We start from the raw sequence: 10,589 nt of genomic DNA on the forward strand, positions 1-10,589 counted from the left end.
AGTTAGAAAAATTTGATTGGGTCTCCAACTGTGAAATATAACCGTTAAATGCCAACAAAAAAGTCAGTTTGACTGTTTTCGAGGTTTTTCATTAAAAACGTGTTTTTTTGTTAACTTAGTACCTCAGTAAAATTTTGCACGGAAAACAACAACAAAACAAAAGGTTTTTTAATTGTTGGCTTACAGAGATTTTTTTTTTTCAAAACATATACATTTTTGACCATTTAAAAATAAAAAATATTTTAATAATAAATAAAAATAATCGTTTGCTTGTTTTTATAGTATAAAATGTTGTCTCAGTAAAATATTGAGTACCAATAAAACACGACTTATATAAGTCTATAAGAACTATTTTTTTCTTCCAAAAACTGTTAAAATCTTTCCGATATCTGGTTTATTGCCTGAGATATCTTAAGTTTAAGTTAATAACCGAAAGACTAACTTAACGAAATATAAAGTCTAAGTCTTTAGTCAACAAGATTTTTGCCACAAAATATACTTTTTTGAAAGTTTTGGGGCTGGTTAACTCGAATCCGAGGTCAGAAATATTTTATAAGACTCTAATTATGAATATTACGCGTTATAAAAAAAAAACCTTTTTTGCATTTTATAAATGTAATTTTCAAGACCGAATGCTAATCATAGCCATAGCTATTATTTCATTTGGGGGGGGGGGTTAGCTCAGACCAAAAACATTTTTTTTTAATTTTTCTCGGACAGTAGAAAAGATGTCGGAAAGATTTAAATAGATTTAACGGTAATATTTCAAAAACGAGATGTGATCGAATATGTCTGTCTTTGGATTCGAGTTCGGCACACCGAAACTCTTTGAAAAAGTATAGTTTAGTCTGGGCACCAAAAACCTTGCATAAATACTTGTGGTATTTAAAGGGTTCTTTAAAGAGCATTTTAAGATGTTAGCATGGTGCTTAAGGAAATGGTCAAAGAGGCAAAAACTCGTTTTTTGAAAAATCCCTTACCAAAATTTGTAATGGTCCAAAAAAAATTTGTTTTCCATCATAAAACTTCATCGACAGCTTCTTTAGCGATACAAAATTGGTAGAGACTTTAAGGGAGATTTTGAAATAGGTAATCAAATCTCTAAAATACAAAAACAAACCATTTAGTGCTGCACATATTAGACTTGTATTTGTTTATAATATATCTTTTGATTTTCTGAAAAAAAATTTCGGGGGGGGGGGGTTAAACCCCATAACCCCCCTTGTGTACTCAGACCCCCCAAGGGTGTACTTAAATTTAAGATATCTCGGGCGATAAAAGAGTTCTAGGAAAAATTTTAACAGTTTTTGGAAGAATAGTACCAGTAATTATAGGCCATGTTACCAATTTTTGTGAAGGTACTTGTAACCTAACATAAAAGCATAGCATCGAAAACAGCCAAAATTACTTTTATACATATAAAAAAATGGAAAAAAAAATATAAAATATCGATGAAAATTATTTTTTTTTTTTTTAACATCATAGAGATATGATTAGGGCATCAAATTAAAGCTTAAGATGTAAGCTTTCCAACGATATACAATTTGTTATAGGTTGTCATATAAAAAAATGGAAAGAAAAATAATCTTAAATGAAAACTTTTTTTTGTTCTTTGGCATTTTATAATGGTAAAAACTTTCAGAAAAGTATATTTTGGTTCTTGTCTCAAAAACCCTGTTGACCAGACCAAATAGTCGATTGAATTTAAATTTGAACTCGTAATTTATTCGTAAGTCTTTAAAAGATTAATCAGCCCTATTCTGAAGCAAAACACCAAAGGAAATTTGTTCGGGAGGAGGGCACCCAACCAAAAAGCTTTGGAAAATTTGTCTCCCTTGTCGTTTTTTTCCTAATTTTTCGATTGGAGGTCCTCCTTCTGAACACATTTTTAAATAACTATTAAAGCTTTGATTTTAAAAAAATGTTGTGCACTTTGCACAAGCGGAGAAATTTTAGGATCAGCTCCAGTTTTTAAAATTGTTGTTTCACAATAATAAGATTGAATGGTATTTCGCATGCAATAATTTAGTATTTTCAGGTCTAGGGTGAAAAATATGTTTATCTATAATAATTCCGAACCCTATTTTTCTCTTTTTGAAAAGTTTAACGACGTCGGTATATGTTGACTACCGATGATATAAGAGATTGTGTGCCGTCAGAGAATTTCACGAACACTTATTAAACAAAAAATGGGAATGAGTTCCATTGGGTTGTAGTAGGTCGAGATGGGAAACAGGACTCTAATGTTACAAGAGCCATAAGCTAAGCACTCATGAATTGGAAATTGGAGACAGAGTGATAAATTTTAAACAGCATAAGGGTGGTGAGTTTATGAGAGAGCCACATATAAGGGATGAATTTGGCACATGGCACTTACAAGGGTGAGTAAATAATGTAAAAATGTAAGCTTGCGTTGCCACCTTTGTATATAAAATCTATAGTACTATCATGGAAAAAAACAACGCCACCAAAATAATAAGCTAGCGAACCAACTAAAAACTATGTCAAATTTCAAACAGAAACGTATATCTCATCTCCTTACTCCCATTATTGAATTCGATCTAAGCGCCCTCGCGACCACTCAGGTAGCGAACAAACTAAAAAATTTCACTTCATGATAGTACTACCTATAGATTTTATATACAAAGGTTGCCACTGAAGTTGGAAGATAGCCATTGAATGTAAAAACTAAGCATTCGCTTTTTTTTTGTTTGTTGGTATCTATGTTAAATAAAATTATAGACACAATATAGAAATTTTTAGTTTTATTTTAATCTTAATTAACCTTCCTATTTTTTAATTTAAATTAATAAATCAATTACTTTAATAAATAAATTCACCAAATGTAGGTACATTTTGTATTCATATTCATATTTGATATTAAAGAAAGTCTCAAAAAGATCCACAGGATAACACTGAAAGGACTAGTTGTGAAAATTAAACCGCATTGAAAAGTAAAGAATCGTTTCCTTACATAGTGTAAGCGAGAGCAACAAAGAAAAATTTGTAAAGTAATATTTTAACTTTTCTGCTTGTAAATGGGTTCAGCAAATATTTGAATATTGAAAAACAAGTTTTCAAAACTAAAATTTTGAAAAAAAAAATGGCAACCAAATTTCGAAAAAATACGAATTTATTGCCTTTGGGACCTTACAGGCGGGTGCCCCAGATATAGTTAGAAAAATTCAAAGGTCAGTTTTCAGGCGTTATAAATAAAAAAATGATTAATTCAGGATTAATTTGAAAAATAACAGAAAAAAGGTTTTATTTTAATTATTTAATTTACCCACAAGCCACGTAAAAATAAAAATAAACAGTATTATATAAATATTATATATAGAAATTGACTATACAATTTTTGCATCCGGTTTTGTTTAAAAACAAATAAAGGTAGAACTATAAGCGTCAGACGAACCGGAGGGGAACAGCGCTCGTAACCGTACTCGACGGATGAAAACTTATCAAAAAGTCAAAGAAAACAATAGCAATTGACATTAGCTCCCGACTGCTTCCTTCAATCACACTGTTCAAGTCGAAATCTTATACAAGTGCGTTGTTGCCTGTTCGAAGTCGTACCGATAAATCGTAGAACAAATGATGCCAATCGATTTCTCAGATCTGAAACAGTCAACAGTGCACATATCTCAACATTTTTTTGAAAAAAAACTTACACAGTGTAATAGTTCTGACTTAAGAGTTTCAAATTTTGAAAACAAAATTAATACTTAAAATACTAAATTACATCAAATTTAAAAAAAAAATTGTTTGAATTTTTCAAAAACTGTTTCATAAAACAGCTTTATTAAAAGCAAGATAAAATATGAGGTAGTTGTCTTTAAAAAAAGGTATAGCACCTTATTGTAGGTGTAACCATTGATTTTTAATATTTTTTTCCAAATTAAGTCAGTTTTTTTTTTAAACTGCCCCTCCTGGCTGTTCGGAAGGGGGGGGGGGATAGACCCTTCTTTTTTTTTCTTGTCTTGACCCAACCTTCACGCTAGCTTTTTGGCACATTCCTCCTGAAACCTCCTTTATAAAATTTGGATCACTGTGGTGTATGCGTAACATTTTTTTCTATAGAAAAACTTAAAAAATACGTGTTTAAATACTTCATTCAAAATGTCTTTCACTGAACCATTAAGCGAACCAATTGATTCGGTTTGATGGATTCCTATTCATTTATTAATGGGACTTGTTTCACATCAAGTTACATCAACTTAATCAGTTATGTACAAGTACATATTACTACATCTACGATCCCAAAAACTATTGAATCTTGGGAAGGTCCAATAGAATAAATTAAAATTAATTCAACTAGTTTTATGCAATATTTATTAAATATGTTAACATGATCACTTATTCACTCTAGTAAACAATAATTCACTGTGCAAGTTTTTTGAAAAAAAATTTTGAGACAGGCGCGCGATTAACTGTTTCGCCCTATTTCGGACCCGAGAAATCCATTGGCATCATTAGTTTTTCGATTTGTCGGTACGACTTCGAACAAAAATTTTTTTGAAAGTTTTTTTAATTATTTTGAGATTTTTCCACTGTTTTTAGTCATTTTTCAATCAAAAACAATGTTTATATTGCTAATAATTCTGCTCAAACGTTATTTGCTACATTGTAAACAATTTTGAACAACTTAAGTTTAGTTTAGTGATTTTTTTTTGAAAAAATTTAAAAAAAAACGAAATTTTTTATATTGTTATCGTTTTTTCACTGTTTTTGTTCTCTTTTGCACAAATACATAGCATGTTTTCGATTAAAAATTAATTTAACTGTTAATTTAGTGTTGGTTAAACTTTGACATACTATCGATAGCATCGATAACAAAAAAATATCGAGTATATCGATACTTCACAAAACTATCGATAGTTTCAATACTTCCAAATTATTTTACCACAAGGCTACCGATATTATCGATAGCTTTGAAATTAATTAAACACAATTTGAACTACAACTTAAGTTTTCGTTTGACATTGGATGTAAACAACGAATTAACATAGTGTTTGGTAGATATCGATAGTTTCCATTGTCGATAGTTTTAAGAAAAAACTATCGATAATATCGGTAGATTTGTGGTATAATAATTTGGAAGTATTGAAACTATCGATAGTTTTGTGAAGTATCGATATTCTCGATATTTTTTTGTTATCGATGCTATCGATAGTATGTCAAAGTTTAACCAACACTAAATTAACAGTTAAATTAATTTTTAATCGAAAACATGCTATGTATTTGTGCAAAAGAGAACAAAAACAGTGAAAAAACGATAACAATATAAAAAATTTCGTTTTTTTTTAAATTTTTTTCAAAAAAATCACTAAACTTTCAAATAAGTTGTTCAAAATTGTTTACAATGTCTTTCTACTGGTAGCAAATAACGTTTGAGCAGATTTATTAGCAATATAAACACTGTTTTGGATTGAAAAATGACTAAAAACAGTAATCAAAATAATTGAAAAAACTTTCAAAAAAAATTTTGTTCGAAGTCGTACCGATAAATCGAAAAACTAATGATGCCAATGGATTTCTCGGGTTCGAAATATGGTGAAACAGTTATTCGCGCGCCTGTCAAGAATTTCGACTTGCACAGTGTTACAAGAAGAATAAGTTGATATTAGCTTTAAAAAGAAAAATAAGTCGAAGACGCAAGCCGCAGTTCATATGAACGGCACTTAAGATAAGACCCTCAGTGGACTTAGTTCCCAGGGACTAATTTCCCGGCACCGATCGTATATAAAAACCTACCTTTGTATAGTATACAATTTTCAACAATCAGGGGCCTGTTTATCATAGGTATTAGCATATTTACCAAATCCGTTTATATTTACTACATCTTTGATCCCAAAAAAAAAAAATAAATAAGCTCCGCTGAATCTTGGGAGATATTGTTATTTTGTATTGTATTCTTACGGGAAGTGCCGATATAAATGCCATAAATTTGAGTTTTTTCATTTGAAAGTGGCATAAGTTACATTTTGCATTCTTTTCAAAAAATATCAATCACAACAAAAACATAACTGTTAAAAAAAGAGCCAAGTTCACCTTTGCTAAAATTATGCTGGCACAAAAAGTACCTACTTACATGTAAAAGTGTACAAAATTCTAAAGTGTGGTTTTTAAATTTGTATAAGTTAAATTTTGATTGTTTACTTGATAATTTTTCTTTTAATTGTCGATTTTTAAGGTTATTTCAAAAATTGCCAAAATTTAATTGATACAAATTTAAAACCAAACTTTAGAACTTGGTACACTTTGACACCTCATTACTTTTTGTGCCAACATAATTTTAGCAGAAGAGAACTTGGCTCTTTTTTTAACAGTTTTGTTTTTGTTGTGATTTCACTACTTTTTGCAAGGTATATATAATATTTGGTGAAAATTGAGCGAAAATGGGCGCCCCTAGCTTAAATTCTCAAATTTAAAAATGTTCCCTTTATATTAACTCCCTATTCTACCATTGTACCAAATTTCAAGATTCTGCGATAATCAGAAGTACTCTTACATATGTATATGATGAACATTTTCCACGCCCCCTGAATTGAAAATCTCAAATTTGTTCTCTTGTATGCACCACAAGACCCATCGCTGTGCCAAATTACAAGTTTCTACGATAACGGGAATTTCTCCATAATTTTGATGATTTGTCAATGAATGAGTGAGAAGGTCATTTTGAAGCTCTATATCTCAGAAACTAATCATCCTAAGGATCTGAAATTTTATGAGGAGTTTGTTTTTGAAGTTAAAAAAATGGACCAAGTTTGAAATTTCTGGCATATTTGGTATAGAAGTTAGAGGGGGGTCAAAAATGGTCTGAGTTGTTTCCTGTAAGTAAGGATGTAGTCCCAAAGTTTCTTGAGAACTTGGCTGGGCACTACCGTGATTTATTCTATCAAAAACAACAATTTAACGGTTTTTTATGTACATATGTATATAAAATTGGAGTAAACTACCCATCTACTGACTGCAAAGAGATACCGTTAAATTGTAGTTAGTTTAAAAGTCAAATTAATGTTTTTTTGTTACATGAACTTATTCTACTATCAAATATAACGGCTCATTTTCATTTTCTGCGTAAACTGTCACATAAGGATTTATGTAGAACTTAAATGCTTATGTTTCGATTCAGCAAACGGGTCTTATTGTTCTTAATTCAATATAAGTTCAAGTGATAAAAAAATTTTTTTTATTAAAAGAATCGTCAAAATCTGGACTTTACTTTAAGAGGGAGTGTACCGTCACATAAAGGACTTAACGTTTATTAATTGGTGGATAACTTTCACATTTGAAGGGTCCAGGGGAAAAACGGCACATGTCCATGTCCACTTTTTGTCAAAAATAAACTAATGATGAGGTCTTGTAGTATTTACTGAGCACTATCTGATGGCATCCTTACTTTTATAAAACAAATTTAAGCTTTGCTGAAAAAATAAATACTTTAAGTACTAAGTTGTATGGAGAACAAAATTTTAAACTGCATTTTTCTCGAAATGAATCGGAATGGACTAGTGCTGTTTTTCCCCTGGACCCTTTATTTGTAAAGATAAATCGAATGAAATAAATTTTGTTATTTAGTTAATAATAAACAAGGCTTAAAACATTCGACCTTATAGTTTCTAAATTTGAGCAAATTTGATTGAGATTGAATCAAACCAAGGAGTAAAGCTATTTTGAAAAATTAAAACTTTGTTTTTTATATAAAAAAATTAATCGGAACTTATGCTATTTTTACTTGCTCTATAGGGCAAGTATTGGTTTCGTGTCAAAAAAAAAATTCGAGGTTTTAATCAAAACTAACATTACGATGATGGAGAAGTCCAAAAAAGTGGTTTTCGTCATGACGTCCGTCGGTCTGTGCGTCTGTGCGTCTGTGCGTCGGTGCGTCCATCTGTACAGGTAGCTACAGCCTAAACGGGTGAACGAATTTTCTTGAAATTTGGTATAGATGTTTTTTTCGTAATTTCCAAGGTTGGTTTTTTTTTGTTTTTTAATATCTCGCTTAGAACGTATACCTCCCATACAAAATTTTTGAGTTATTGCAATTTTCTCAAAAACGGCTCTAACGATTTTGATTAAATTTAACACACGTAATTCTGTACATAGTTCTAACATAACTGCGTTTTTAGTTTTTCTCAAAAAATACGGATAGTGGAAATATGGTCTTTACAATTTTTTGAAGCGCGGATGTCGGCTCTTCCCGTACATCATTATGGAGTTATTGCAATTTTCTCAAAAATGGCTCAAATGATTTTGATAAAATTTTGGATACGTAACATTCAAAGTAATTGCAGTAAAACTGCATTTTTAGTTTTTCTCAAAAAAGTCAAATCAAATAAAAAAAAATTATTTAACCAACATTTGGCCTCCAAGCTAGCTCTTCCCCTACATCAACCAAATTTCTTAAAAATTTATATACAGGCAGCTCTTATAATCTACAAGTAAGCTAACATAAAAGTGCTTTGAACTGCAAGAGCAAGTACGTGCGGCCCCAGTCGTGCATTTTATTTTACCTTGAAATGTTTGAACAGGTGTAATTTCTGCATATATCAATATAATTCATTAAATTAAGAAGCTCAACTCAAATATTAGCACCTTGATTTTCTTCAAAAAAAAATATTAAGGATTAAGGATTTTTTATTTTTACTCTTTCGGAAATAATAATTTAATTATTTTTTTTTTTTTTTTTTCAAAGTGAAATTTCGTTCTTCATTTTACTTTTTTTTCAAAAACTAAGATTTTTTCTTGAAAAAAATCAAGGTATTAATATTCGAGTTGAGCTTCTTATTTCTTTTTATTTCGGTTAATTATATAACTGCAGAATTTACACCTGTTCACACATTGCAAGGTCAAGAAAAATAGCATTAGTTCCGATTAATTTTTTTCTAAAAAGACCAAAGTTTTATGTCGTTTTCGATTGGTTTCACTCAAGGATTACCTCATTTTGAAATCGAATGGAACAGGTCAAATCGCTTCTACTCAATTCTGTGTTTTTGTGATTGTGTTAGTTTTTCTGTAAAATTTCAAATGTCAAATATAAATAAATTTTTTTTTCTTTCAAACGAAATATTATAAAATAATGTTCAAAAATGGTACTATTCAACAAATTAATGGGATAGTTGGTCTAAAAAATATTTTAAATAAGTATAAAATGTGTCTATTTGTTTGTAAATAAATTAAAAAACTAATTTCACAAAACAATTTATAAAATTTTGAATTAAAAACAAAAAAAAAAACTGATTGAGTGATTGTTTTGACTTTTAAATATCCATGTATTAGTGCTTCTTGAGTGGATTCTGAATTTAAATTCAGAATTTCTCTTCTGAGAAGCGTTCTAGCTGTCATTTTCGTGCGAATAAAACACTTTCAGAAGGCTTCTGAACGCTTCCGGACGGCCAATCGAAAACGCCATTAGTTTAATTCAATCCAAAATAAATTTATTAGTCTAAGTAAGCAACAAACAAAAAATATACAGGTAATATTCTTTTGTTTGGTTTAAATGCTTTTCAAGTTGTATTTCGGTCTTGTTTTTCGATAGTTTCATTTGCTGGTAGTAGGTTTTGACTTACCCGATTTTGGTGTTCATTAGATGTTCTAAGTCACCCCTAACACCGAACTCAGCTTATTCTCAGGATCAGGACAACCGCATTTAGCTTGTCATTCAGTAGTATTTCGTGGATTGAACCATACTTGTGATATCTTCATCATTGAAGTAACTTCCCACTATGATCTTTACTAAGCGTTATTATTGCAGGCTGTTTTTTAATTTATTTTTTCCGTAACTTTTCCTAATTTCAATCAAAGCCCATGCAAAGTAGATCCACAAATTTAAGGTTTTTCCATTTCTCATATCAGAAGCCATGTCTCAAGTCTAAGAAATGATGAACATTTTCGGAGGGGAGGAAATCGAAATAAAAACTACTTAAGTGGCTCCCCTTCAGAGTTATCATTTGTTTACTTTTTTCCTTTTTTTTTATATTAAACTCTCAAGAAAAATAACCAATCTGGTTTGCTAAGAAAGCCTCGATTCGATATTCATAATCAATGACAGGCCTTCCGGTTCTATGACTAGGTCCAACCAACTGTAGGTACATTTCCTTTTCCTTGTATTATTTTTTCCAGCTATACCAAGTAGCAAATTCATGTTTAAAATCAGAAGAACAACAGAAATTTCGTTCGCTTTGTTTATAAACACAAATTGTGGACCTTATAATAAATTCCATGGTCATCGGACATTTATTGAGGTTCCCAAAATATAAAATAAGTTAGTTAGTTCAGATATTGATTTAATGATATTTAGTCGGGATTAGTAATAAAGTTCTGCTTACTATGTCAAAAAATAAAGACAACATTTTTAAACAGTCAAAAAACACCGAAATCGTCGATGAAAAGCTAAGTTCCAAATAAATTATAAATTTTTATTTATATAGATTATCGGTATAAATAACAATTTAACGTATGTATTTTTGCCCGTATAACGTTGCTTTCCTCGATCATAGCTATCATTTTGTTTGTTTTCTTTTTTCTCATCTCAAAGTTAAGCTGAATCTACAGTACATTCTATAAAATCTTACAAAATTAGGATT

Source organism: Episyrphus balteatus, chromosome 2 (genome assembly GCF_945859705.1).
Source record: "Episyrphus balteatus chromosome 2, idEpiBalt1.1, whole genome shotgun sequence".
NCBI classification, from domain to species: Eukaryota; Metazoa; Arthropoda; class Insecta; order Diptera; family Syrphidae; genus Episyrphus; species Episyrphus balteatus.